Source organism: Ochotona princeps, chromosome 1 (assembly GCF_030435755.1).
Source record: "Ochotona princeps isolate mOchPri1 chromosome 1, mOchPri1.hap1, whole genome shotgun sequence".
Taxonomy (NCBI): Eukaryota; Metazoa; Chordata; class Mammalia; order Lagomorpha; family Ochotonidae; genus Ochotona; species Ochotona princeps.
This window is the reverse complement of record NC_080832.1, coordinates 50,851,532-50,865,385: the sequence shown is the minus strand read 5'-3', so window position 1 is coordinate 50,865,385 and position 13,854 is coordinate 50,851,532. Positions and strand designations below refer to the sequence as shown.

General features: G+C 41.7%; 1 long non-coding RNA gene across 1 annotated transcript; it reads left to right on the top strand.

Moving 5' to 3' along the window:
* The first annotated feature begins 415 nt into the window (after window positions 1-415).
* Window positions 416-1,238, top strand: LOC131478460 (uncharacterized). The gene is made up of 2 exons (XR_009244470.1): window positions 416-969; window positions 1,075-1,238. It is a non-coding gene; the product is annotated as an uncharacterized LOC131478460 (long non-coding RNA).
* The last annotated feature ends 12,616 nt before the right edge of the window (window positions 1,239-13,854 follow it).

Below are 13,854 nucleotides of genomic sequence, written 5' to 3'. Positions count from 1 at the left end.
AATTAAAACTGCAGTGTGTTCAATATAAAAATACACACTTCTTATAAATAGGTTGCCTTTTTTACATTTTAGGTGTTTTTAAGGATTTATTTTATTTTTATTTGAAATGCAAGGTCACAAAGAGAAGAGGAGACAGAGAAAGAGGTCTTCCATTTGCTGATTAACTCCCCAAGTGGCCACAACACAGCCAGAGCTGAGCTGAGCTGATCTGAAGCCAGGAGTCAGAACTTTTTCCAGATCTCACACATGGGTACAGGGGTCCAAGCACTTGGGCCATTGTCTTCTGCTTTCCCAGAATATAAACAGGGAGCTGGAATGGAAGTGGAGCAGCTGGAACTCAAATTGGAGCCCATATGGGATGCTGGCACTATAGGTAAAGGCCTAGTCTACTACACCCTGGCACTGGCCATTAAAACCACTATAAAATATTCTTAGAATTTTCCAATCTATAGATGGTGGAGGATATAGGAAAATCAGTGCTTATTAGACTCAATGTTCTTATTGCAACTTTACAGTGTTCTTATTGCAACTTTGCTGATTGATAGATTAAAAATCTAAACTCTGTGGCAAGGAAAAATATTCCTAGATTTGCAGTTGGGTACCAAGAATTTTCATCCGCTGTGATTTGGATGTTGTTTGTCCCCCAAAGGTTCATGTATTGGAAATGTGGTCCACAGAGTAGTAATAATGGGAGGAGGTGGAATTTTTTAGAGGTTAAGCCTCATGGCAGGTCCAGTTTGGGACATGCCTAGGAAAAACATTAAGGTTAAGTAGCCCTGTATGACCCAGTGGCAGTTGCCACTTGTGAGAGTTGCTATGGAGACTGAACATGGCTCCACCCAACTGTATCTTGCTTTCTGTATGTAGAGGCAATTGCCTTCTCCTTCCACTGTATATGAAGTAGACAAGAGGGTCCTCATTAGAATGAAGTGATGTCAGCCCATGCCTTTGAGCCCCTACAGCAATGAGGTAAAGAAACCTTTTCTTTACAGAATTAGTCTGCCTCATGCATTTCATTTAGCAATGAAAACTTCACTTTCTTTCTAAAAATGTATTTTCTTGATCCATATACAGATAAACAAAAAGCAATTTCTATGTGAACCACGCAAATGTGGGAAATAAATTAGTGTGGTGAGACAGAAGCAAGAAAATGGAGCTCAAGCTCAACCTCAATCCATTTCTCAAAGTTGGTGTCTGTTAATTTCTCTGCATTTGCTCTTATAAATTTTTCATTTTCATGTATGTGTTTCTTTGCTGGAGGTGATAAATGACTGCTAACCTAACTTCTAATTCTTCGGCAACTGCATTTTACCACTCACTTTGATAAATGTTGTTTAGATCCCCTCATCCCACCCCCAAAAGAAAAAAGCCCACCATCCCAGGTCCCCGTCAACCTGTTCCACTGGTTTTGCTTCCACTAAGTCTCTGCCTGACTCCATACCCCTTTCTGGTCAGTTCATCTCTACTTCCATCTTTTGTACCTTTTCACTTGAAGCTTGTGTTTGGCTCCTGGCGTTTGAATCTCTGCTCAACCTGATCATCTTTGATTTAGACTCAGCTTCATGTTCCAAGCTGCTAGGATTTATACTAGCTAAATCTGGCAGTGTATAAAGTCCTGACAGAGCCACACACAACCGTGCTATCTCAAGGGGACCCATCTCAAGCACTAGTCCTGTATTATAAATGTCATTTATTCATCTCTTCCACAGCTTCTACTCATCACTCACCTTAAGTGAGGTACTATAGAAATTTCTGGGTGATACGTAGATGAGTTGTCTTCAGAAATCTCAATGATTCTAATATCATATAGAACAAATAATATATAGTATACATAATATTTTAAGATAGTATATTCCAACTATCATGGAGTTATATATGCAAACAGGATAGTGATTAACAAAAGCCACAATAGAAAGAGTTTTAAGTAAGAGTTTAACGAGAACGGAATGCATGTGCATATTACCAGTGAGAACATGGAGTGGTGGATGATGGATTTAAAAAGACTGGGAACACTGACAGATGATTATATTTTAATAAAAATTATTTTTCATTTGAAAGGCAGAATTACAGAGGAAGAGATCCTTCAGCTGCTGGTTCACTCCCCAAATGTCTGCAATGACTAGAGCTAGGCTGATCCCAAGATAGGATCCAGGAGCCTTTTCTGGTCTCCCATGTGGGTTCAGGGGCCCAAGCACTTGCTTATCCTCTGTCTTCCCAGGCACATTAGCAGGGAGCTCTGTTGAAATGAAGCAGTTAGGACTCAAACCAGCATCCGTATGGGCAACAGCCTCACCTACTACGCCACATCTCCTTTTGCCCAGAGATGATAATGAGACTGAGTATCAGCTAGGGAGGCACTGTGAGAAAGAAACTTTCAAAAAGTGAACCAACAACGAAAAATGAATCATGTTATAGAAAGCTTATGCATCCAGACTGGTTAACAGTGTGAGGCATGAAAGAAAAGCTGATTTGGTCAGTGAAGGCTCTGAGTACTGATGAGTGTAGAGTTGGTGAGCAGCTATTGAGAGTCAGAAGGTGAAGAAGAGGCAGGCAGAGACTGTAGACTAGTAATCTAAAGTAGGAAGCCTCTGGAAATGATGCCTGTTCACTTCATTAAGTATCTCTCTGTGTGAGGTGCTGGGAGTGCAGTGAGGACTAGATCTTTGCCAAGAGGAAGTTTCAAGTCCGATGAGACATTGATCTCAAAGGCTGCTAGAGGAGATCGCTGCGAAACTCCGGTATGCTAATTCTGACCCTTGCCTGAGCACCTGGGAATCAGGCCTTCACTGCATGATGAATATATTGCATATGCTCCAGAATGGCTTCCATTTTTGAATCCACTAAGACTAACCACTGGCTTAAAAAAAAAAAAAGGCAATTAATTTCTTACTTAAAGAAGACAAGAATGCTATACCAGATAAGGCAAAGAAGAAATCGACATGCATCTCAAAGAAATCAATGAAGATGATGTAGACAGGGAATTGACAGTTATACTGGAGTAAACAAAAAAAGAGGCTTTTGTAGTAATTCACCTGTTTGATTCTAGCCCTAAGCTAAGACAAGCTGAAAGGAAGAAGTCTTACCTGACTGTTTCCACTGTAATCCTTTCTGCCATTCCCATGGTGTGACTAAGAAGTGGGCAGGTGACTCTTGTTTGAAGTTGACTGTTGAACAAAGAGACACAAACCCGCAGGAAAGTTTACTTCTTCAGACATGGGATCAATATTCCTACTGTGAAATAGTCTCTTTTCTGGCCCCTTTCTTGCTTAAACATAGTTCTGAAGCGTTCACATTGATTCTCTGAAACCCTTGATAAATTTTGGGTTTTATTTTAGTGAACCAAATTATTTCTTAGGGTCTACCCTCAAAAAAAAAAGCTCTACTGACATCATGTGATTTGAGGCATTTACGGATAACGAGCCAGAGGGTGAAGGATACCTGGAAACAGGAAACCAGAAGAAATGTAGTCACCTCAATGCCTACGGCAGCATAAGTGAGTTACCCGGAGACCTTGTTAGCAAGGCGTATTCTTAGGGCCAGAGCAGTGGTGTAACAATCTAATCATCCCCTCTGAGTGCTGGTTTATGTCTTAGCTGCTCCACTTCCCATCTGGCTTCCTCCTCGCGGCCTGGGAAAGCAATGGCAGATGCCCCAAGTACTTGGGACCCTGTATCCATGTAGGAGACCTGGAAGAAGCTCCTGGCTCCCAACTTCAGACTGGGTTAGCTCCGACCATCACAGCCATTTGGGGAGTGAGCCAGTGAATGAAAAATCTTTCTCTCTCTAAAATTCTGGCTTTCCAATTAAAATAAATGCATATTCTGAAAGCCCATCCCAGACCTAGTGAATGTGGAAATCTGGAAATGGGGCCCCAGAAATGTATTAACAAGCCACTGGGTAATTCTGATGCACACTACACTTTGAGAACCAAATGAACTAGAGCTTCAGTGAGAGTTCAGACATAGAGACTTAAAAAAAAAAAAATGTGGGACTGAGGTGTGTGACAGCCACTGTTGGGTGATTCAGCCATCCCACTGGGACCTTCTGGTGTGCTTGGGACTCTTTTCCCTGGAGATGGCAGCCATGTTTCAAGGCGCAAACACATGAGGCTTCTAGAGTCTCAGGTTTCAAATGGACAGGCTGGCACTTGTGCCTCATTTTTGTAACCAAAGCATTTCACATGGCCTAGCCATAATCAACAAGTGGGGAAAGAGTGTGTGAGAGAGAGTGTGGAGAATCAGTACCTTTAATGCCACAGTAGAGAAGGCCTGAGTGTGCCTGAAAGTAGCTGGGAAGGAATAGGAAGAGAGGGGAAAGAAATGATGGTATGGAGTAGAGAATTAACCTTTGAAGAGGAAGGATACTTCTGGGAATGGAAAGAACAGAATATGGAGTAGATTTAACGGATTAAGAAATCAGATGCCTAATTAAATTTGAATTTCCGTTAAACAACAACTGTAGTAGAAATTATGTTTCATGAAATATTTCTTCTTATATGTGCTGTTTAAGTAAATGAAATACCATGTAAGTGTATAGTACAATACTTGAGATATACTTGCAGTAATACATTCCTTATTATTTGACATTCAAATGTAACTGGACATCATGTATTTTATCAGACAACCCTACTTTGGATGAATTTAAAATAAATTTTGCTAAAATGATGCACAACACGACAGATAGGTACATTTAGGGATTTAGTCCTGGAAAAGGTTTGAAACAGCTGCTGTGGATCCTGTGAAGTGTTGATGAAAGGATTGCTGCACAGTAGTAAGGTCCCATTTGAAAACAGCATTACATTTGTTGGATTAAATCAGCAGTAAGGGGCCAGCGCAGTAGCCTAGTGACTAAAGTCCTTTGCCTTGCATGCTCCGGGATCCCATATGGGCACCTGTTCATGCCCCGGCAGCCCGGCTTCCCATCCAGCTCCCTGCTTGTAGCCTGGGAAAGCAGCCAAGGACAGCCCAAAGCCTTGGGACCCTGCACCCATTTCAGAGACCCAGAAAAACCTCCAGGCTCCTGGCTTCGGATTGGCTCAGATCCAGCCATGTGGCCACTTGGGGAGTGGATCAGCAGACAGAAGATCTTCTCTGTTTCTCCTCCTCTCTGTGTATCTGACTTTGCAATAAAAATAAATAAATATTTAAAGAAATACTATAAATCAGCAGTGATATTTCACTTCTGGGAAGAAATAGTGTCAGAGATTGCTGCCACAGGGGATCACCTTGGTTAGACTTCAGCAGGAGAGACCTGGGCATGAGTCTTGAACATAACTGAAATGACTGGGCTCCAGGCTGCTCAGGAAAGCAGGCAAAACCAGCAGGTTAAGTGGGAGGAGCTAAGAGGGCAGCAGTCACAGTGAATCAGGTGGAAGGGAGTTGAAAATGTGAATTTAACATCTTGGAGGACTTGTTCTGTATCATAAAATCCAATTTCACGTTGTAGAACCAGAGCTGTGCAGACAGGATCCTTGATTCTGAAATGTGGTTGGCCTTGGTCAAGTAATTTAACTTCCTCTTATCCTAGTTCTGTATTTGTAAAATGGAAATAATAATGGTTCTACCCTCATAGGGATATTGTAAAGATTAACTGAAATAAACCATGTGAAGTACCTATAATAATACTTCTGACACATAGTTTAGCCCTCACATGTTTGCTGGTTTCTATTATTTTAAATACAGTTTGAGGGCCAAGCATTTAGCCTAATGATTAAGAAACCGATAAGGTGACTGCCTCCCACCTTGGGGCACCTGAGTTCAGTCACCACCTCAGGCTCCTGATTCCAGCTCCCTGCTAATGTAGATGTTAGGAGGCAAGAGTGATGACTCAAGTGGTTGAGCTCTTGCCTCCACCCTGGGGAGCAAGGGTGAAGTTCTGGCTCAGATCTGGCAGTTGTGGCCTTTTGGGGAATGAACCATTGGATGGAAGGTATCAGACCCTTCTATACCCCCTTCCTGTGCACACAAACATGCATGCATGTGTGTGTCACTCAGCTCTTCAGATAAACCTTTTTTTAGTTAATGTTGAAAACGCCACTTAAATCCACAATCGATGTATATGAGTGCTTTAGAGAATTCAAAGAAAAAGTGGCAAGTTAACATGGGATATTCTCCTCCTTGGCTAACAAATGTTGTGTTTGGTAAACACACACACACACAATTACCTACCTGTTGAAGCTGAAGCTCACAGGACCTTGATCACACAAGATTGTTTTCTTTATTGTGGTGACAAGAAAATCATTACCATGCTCAGGGCATGTCTGGCTGCTCTCCTCCTAGGTGATCACACTCTGGGAATTTGCTAGTTTGAGGAATTCCTTTGGGCTGCACCACCCAGCAAGTTCAAGAAGACCTGATTCCTCCCAGGGGGCTATGGTTCTGGGAATGTGAGCAGCTTGTTTTCCAGAGATCTGCACCTTGATCTGGTCTACTGTTAGGAGCTGCAGTGGGGAAATTGGTTGTGTTGTGTTTTCTTACTTGTCTTTTCAATCATACAGAGGATTTTTGTAAGTTACTGTCATAGCCAAAGAGAAAGTTTTATGAAGATGCTTAGTTGTTCAAAGAAAAAAATGAAAATTATATAAAGTAATTATTTGTGTTACAGTTTTCTCTCCTAAAATAAATAAAATTATTAATTGGTGGTGTTATATGGGAAGAAACTGAAGATCAGAAAATGGCTATGCTCTTGATGTTTTAAAATAAGGTAATATTGTTCTCTGTGTGAAGGGAGCCTTGTAAGGAATTACCACAGTCTCATACACAGGCGACCTAAATGCATTCTTTATCTTTAAAAGGAAACAGAATAGGATCATTGAGTAAATCACATGTGTTCGCAGTCTTGTCTGGTGTAATCATATACTACACAAACACATTATTCTGTAGTCAAGAGAGTAAGAGGACATTGCGGCAGGGCTTGCCCTTGAGGAGACCTTTTCCTGTTTAAAGAATAGTGCAGTAAAAGACCACACAGTGAAAGATAACAGAAAATATCTCCCATGCCTCCCCCACCTTCGTACTCTTGTTCTCCTTTGTTCTCTAAGGACATCTGCTGTAATGATTATTCTGTTTAACTCATAGGTACATAGCAGAAGGCATATCATATTTCATTTATTATTTGTCTACTATAATTATTGCTCTCATATCATGTCATTGTGGGCTTTTCAAATATTTTGTTTTTGAAAACATGTTATAGCAATGTATTAATTGGCTATAGATGTCTAAAGAGAAAATGTGTTACCTCTGAGCTTGATAAAATTATGTCTCAGGAAATCTGTCTTCCATTAAACTGCATCTTAAAGAAATAAATACATTAAAAACATGTTGGAATTTGTAGTTTTTTTGTTTCTTATATTAACTGCAATCAATTTTGGATACTTTATCTTTTTTTTATTTTGGATACTTTAAAGTGCAGATCACAAAGATGGTCACTGTTGAGACTTTATATTTGAAATGTTGATAAAAATACGTATTTTGCTTATGCTTCATAAAATGTCAAAGTAAAATCTAAAATGAAATTAATCTTTCCAGTTGTGCAAATATCTTTGCTATACACCCAACTTAGTAAGGAGACCTCCCTCGATTCAGTTCTGTTGTTGTTGTTGTTGTATACTGATTTTTTTTAAAGGAATGAATTCTTTTTTAATTTATTATTATTAGAAAGCCGGATATACAGAGAGGAGGAGAGATAGAGAGGAAGATCTTCCATCCGATGATTCACTCCCCAAGTGAGCTACAACGGCCGGTGCTGCGCCGATCCGAAACCGGGAACCAAGAACCTCTTCCAGGTCTCCCACGTGTGTGCAGGGTCCCAAAGCTTTGGGCTGTCCTCAACTGCTTTCCCAGGCAGGGAGCTGGATGGGAAGTGGAGCTGCCGGGATTAGAACTGGCGCCCATATGGGATCCTGGGGCGTTCAAGGCGAGGACTTTACCTGCTAAGCCACGCCGCCGGGCCCTATACTGATTTTTTTAAAAGATTTACTTATTTTTAATTGGAAAGGTAGATTTACAGAGAGAGGGAGAGACAGAAAAAGATATTCCATCCACTGGTTCACTCCCCAAAAGACCGCAACAGCCAGAGCTGAGCTGATCCAAAACCAGGAGCCTAAGACTTCTTCTGGGTCTCTGACATGGGTGCAGGGTCCCAAGGCTTTGGGCCATCCTCCATTGCTTTCCCAGGCCACAAGCAGTGAGCTGGAAGGGAAGCAGAGCAGCTAGAACATGAACCGGCATGTGAAGGCTAGGATTTAACCACTGATCCATCACTTTGGACCCATGTAATGATTTTTTAAAATGTCATGCATTGGTATTTGAAAGACACTCATAATTAAAAACAATAATGATGTAAAATCTAAAGTGCATGCATTGTTATGGGTGTTTATAGCATTTTGATAGTTGCCTTGCTATCTATATTGTTGCATTTCAAAATTTAAGTTTTTGCTTTTTGCTAGAGTTTCTTTCATTGCCACTCAGTTTTGATTTAGATTGATCCTTGGGGATTTGTGAAATTTATGATCCAAAGGTATTTTTAACTTCTTTGTTATAAAAAAAAATAGACATTTTATGTAAAAGTAAAGCAAGATAATATGATGATACTCTAAGTTAACTTTGTGCTTTTAGTTAACTTTGTGCTTTTACTTATATGTTAGTTCTGGTACTATGATTATTCAGCAGTTGTTCAAGAACTCCAGAAATGCTTGTGTTTAGTGCACAAGTGGAAGAATTTGTGTTAATCAAACTTTTAATAATATCCAACCACTTCCCAATCTATGACAGGTTGTATCTTCTTTGGTAATTAGTCAATATTCAGACCTACAAATATTTCTCATAGAAACAAACTTGGAATGGTTACAAGGGAACTTCAAAAAGGTCACAAAAATACTATTAAAATAACTCAGGAACACTATTGCAGCAGAGCGAGTTAAGCCTGCACATGTAGCCAAGGGTATCCACATCCAATGTGAGAGTGCCCATTTAAATACAGGCTACTACTCTACCTCAAATCCACTTCCTGCAAATGCACTTGAAAAGGCAATGGCTGATGGCCCAAATGTTCGGGTCGCTGTCATCATGGGAGAGCTCTATGGAGTGTGGGCCTCTGGCTTCTGCCTGGCCCGGCCTTGGCTGGTGCAGACATTTGGGAAATGAACCAACAGATGGAAAACCTTTCTCTTTCTCCCTATTGCTGTTCTTTACAAATACATAAATCTTTTCAAATAAAAAGCACACTTTCCATTAATTTTTTATTTTTTTTTTTTAAGATTTATTCATTTTTTATTACAGCCAGATATACACAGAGGAGGAGAGACAGAGAGGAAGATCTTCCATCCGATGTTTCACTCCCCAAGTGAGCCGCAACGGGCCGATGCGCGCCAAACCGAAGCCGGGAACCAGGAACCTCTTCCAGGTCTCCCACGCGGGTGCAGTGTCCCAATGCATTGGGCTGTCCTCGACTGCTTTCCCAGGCCACAAGCAGGGAGCTGGATGGGAAGTGGAGCTGCCGGGACTAGAACCGGCGCCCATATGGGATCCCGGGGCTTTCAAGGCGAGGACTTTTGCCGCTAGGCCACGCTGCCGGGCCCCATTAATTTTTTAAAAGGTTTTTCTTTTTTTAATTGTAAAGAAGGAGAAGAAAGATCTTCCATCTGCTGGTTCACTGCCCAAGTGGCTGCAATAGCCAGAGCTGAGCCAATCCGCAGCCAGGGCCCAGAAGCTTCCTCCAGGTTACTCCAGTGTGATGCAGTGTCCCAAGTCTTTGGGCCATCCTCCCTACTGCTTTCCCAGGCCACAGGCAGGGACCTGGATGGGAAGTGGAGTCCAACTAGGACTCCATGCAAAGTGAGGATTTAGCTGCTAGGCTATTGTGCTGAGCCTTACATTTCCCACTAACTTTTAAATACTTATTTGAGAGGCAGAGACAGCTCCCATTCACTGATTCTCTATCCAAATGCCTACCATTGCCAGGCTGGGACCAAAGCCAGGAGCTGGAATGCTCTCCAGGTTTCCCACATGAATGGCAGCACCACAGTTACTTGAAGCATTACAGTTGCCTCATAGGGTCTGTATTAGGAGGAAGCTGGAGTCAGAATCTCAAGCTGGGGGTCAGTCACCACAGTCCTTTATGGGATGTAGCTAAATGTTAGCTCCTCCAAGAAACTTTTTAAGCCCCTTGCACACTGGCTCTCTGTAACTTGCTTAATTCATCACAGTTAAGGATAAATAACCCACATCCCTTGAATGAGAATATGCCTTCTTAACAGTTGGACTTGTAGAGAAGACTGCTTACTCATTTGCTCTAGTAAGAATGGGGGTATCATGAAAGTGGGAGTCAGGCTGTTGTGGAACAGACATCAAGAGTGTGTCAGGTCCTTAGCTCTCGCAGCAGTAGTAGCAGGAATCCAGTGGAGACAGTAATGGGGCAGCAATGTACTCTGTACACACCATTCTGAAATGATTTATCACTTGTAATGGCCTTAAGAAATGAAGAACAGAGTACCTTGCTGCCCCACTGCTGTCTCCCCTGGATTCCTGCTACTTCTGCTTCTCTTGTCAAACACTCTGTGATATTCTAAAGTTCACATTTTACAGACATTTTAAAAAGTGTGCTCTGGTCCTTTTCTTTTTTTGTTTAAGATTTAATTATTTATTTGAAAGGCAGAGTCAGAATCACTTCACTCTCCCAAATAGCCACAACCTCCAGGGTTGGGTGAGGCTGAAGACAGAAACCCAGAACTCCATCTGGGTCTTCCACATGGTAGGCAGCAGCCCAAGTACTAGGTCCCTGCTTTGCCTCCTGGTTGCAGGCTCCTGCTGTCGTAAGCCCAGGAGGCAGAGGTGATGACCCAAGTGGTTTAGTTCAAGCCACCCACATGGAAGACCTGTCTCCCACTTGGACCTGCCACTATTTGGGGGTGATTGAGTTCGGGAGTAAGAGCTTTGTTACTATGAATCTCAAACAAATCAATAAAATCTACCTTCAGTTCCAAACCATTCTCTAAGTAAAGCTTTTATAAAGAACTGAATAATAAACTGTTCCTCATTGTTTACATACATATAAACTCAGCAGAGTAATGCAGTAAGTTCTTCAAGGATAGAACAGAGACAAAATTCATAAAAGGTGGAAAACTGAAAATAAGGTCAGCACAGAACCAGAGGTTTTAAAGATTACAATGCTCTGTGATCCTGAACTGGTGACTGCAAACCTCCCAGAATAAGCTATAAAATGAATAGTGGAAATAAATGAGCCCATTGTGGCATCATGGCATGGGGTTAAGCCACTTTTTGCAGTGCTGGCATTTCCTACTGGAATGCTACTCAGGATCCCTCTACTCCACTCCTGATTCAGCTTCCTGCTAATGTGCTTGGGAAAGCTATGGATGATGACCTATGAACTAGGACCCTTGTCACGCATGTGGGAGACCTAAGTGAAGTTCCTGGCTCCTGACTTCTGCCTGGCACAGCCCTGGCTATCTTAGATATTTGTGAAGTGAGAATCTATCTCTCTCCCTCCCCCTCTCTCCCTCCTTTTCTCTCTCTTCCTCCCTCCTCTCTTTCTCCTCTCTCTTCTCTCTTCTCTCTCAAATGAGATAAAATAAAAATTGTATAATATTTGAAAAATAAAAGGCAATTTCTTTGGTCCCATTCTAGATCTCCCAAAGCAGAAGCAGAGTTTAGTAGTCTGTTTTAACAACCATACTGGGTGATCCTGTTGTCCACTTAAGTATGAAAACCAGTGGCCTTAGAAATACAAAAAACGAACCCCAATCCCTACATTAAGCCTGCGGCAACTGTCTAGAACTAGATTCTAACCTCCCTATCTTAAACAGTGCCGTATAGTAATACAGTTCTCTCTACCAAGAATGACACCTACACACTCATTTTTTTCCTTAAGAATTTCTAGGAAAATGTTACCAGATCTTGGCCTGGCATTGTGCAGTGAGCAGATTGAGCATTCACTAGCATGTTATATCAGAAGAACTGGGTTCAAATCCTGTCTCTGCCTCTGATCCAGCTTCCTGCTAATGCACCTAGGAGTTAGCAGATAATGGTCTCTCCAATTCTACCTTTCTGTGTGTGGGAGCATCAGAATGTCATTTTTAAGCCTTTCAGTGTGTTGTAGGAATGAATGAAGCAAAATTCACTTGTACCAAAAGAAAATGGAGTGCACTGAGCCTTTGGTTGCTTTTGGGTATTCCTAATGATTCTAACAGCTCATTCTCATACACAAACGGTAAGTAGTATGGTTCCTGCTACTTATGTGGGAGACTCTGATGGAGTTTCAGAATCCTGGCTTCACTCTGACCCGACTCCAGCTGTTGCAGGCCTTTGGCGTGTCAGCTAGAAGATAACGATCTCTGTGTGTATGTGTGCATGTCACTCTGCCTTTTACATAAATAAAACTAGCACAGTCTTTTTTAAAGATTTATTTATTTTTATTCGAAAGGCAGATTTTACAGAGAGAGGAAAGAAAGAGAAGGTTTTCAGCCACTGATTCATTTCCCAAACGACCATAACCAGATCTAAAACCAGCAGCCAGGATCTTCTTCCAGGTCTTCCATGTGTCCCATGGAATGAGGGTTCCAGGGACTTGGGCCATTGTTCACTGCCTTCCCAGGGAATAAGCAGAGAGCTTGATAGGAGGTGGGATCACTAGAACTTGAATTGGTGTCTATATTAGATGCTGGAGACACAGCAGGGTGCAGGATTAGCTTGCTGCACCACTGTGCTGGCCCCAGATCTCAACCAACCCTAAGGGAAAAGTATTAGCAGATTATCAGTTATGATTGAAGCTAAAAATTCATTTGAGAGGGCCTGGTGCAATAGCATAGTGGCTAAAGTCCTCAGCTTGAACATGCTGGGAACCCCTTTTGGATGCCGGTTCTAATCCCGGCAGCCCTGCTTCCCATCCAGCTCCCTGCTTGTGGCCTGGGAAAGCAGTCGAGGATGGTCCAAAGCCTTGGGACCCTGCACCCATGTGGGAGACCTGGAAGAAGTTTCTGGCTCCTGGCTTCAGATTGGCTCAACTCAGCCATTGCAGCTGCTTGGAGAGTGAACCATCGGATAGAAGATTTCCTCTCTGTTTCTCCTCCTCTTTGTGTATCTGCCTTCCAATAAAAATAAATAAATCTTAATAAGAGTCATTGGAGAGGGTGCTGGTGTGGTAGTATACTATGTTAGTCTTACACCTACTGGCACCAACATCCCATATGACGCCAGTTAATGTTCTGGCTATTCTACTTCCAATCCAGCTCTCTGTTTGTGGCCTGGGAAAGCAGCATAGGATGGCCCAGGTCCTTGGGCCCTTCACCCACGTTGGAAACCAGGAAGAAACTTCTCGCTCCTAACTTGAGATTAGCTCAACTCTGGCTATTGCAGCTTTTTGGGGAGTGAACCAACAGAAGACCTCTTCCTCTGTGAAAATCTGTCTTTCAGATAAGAATAAGTCTCTTTAAAAAACTCATTGGGGGAATTGAAAATAACTTATGTGTACATAAATAGAGACTTAGAAACCGATCCCATGAGAATTAAGATTGACACTAATCAATAATAGGTTCATCAAATTTTCATTGTCTGATACAGTGCATTCAATAATGTATTGATGTAGTAAGTAAATAAATGTACATGTATGTTCAAGTCCTAAAGTACAGTTCAAATCCTAAAGTGCATCCATTTAAAAGACTAAAATTTTCTCATAGCAACCTAAACTCCTATATATTTATACCCAAACTTGAGTCAGTGTTATGCTGTAAGTGTACACTCTGCGTTTTGAAGATTTAATACAGAAAAAAGAATATCTTAATCATTCTATATTCATTGTATATTGAAATGATATTGCTTGACATTTTGTGTAAAATAAAAT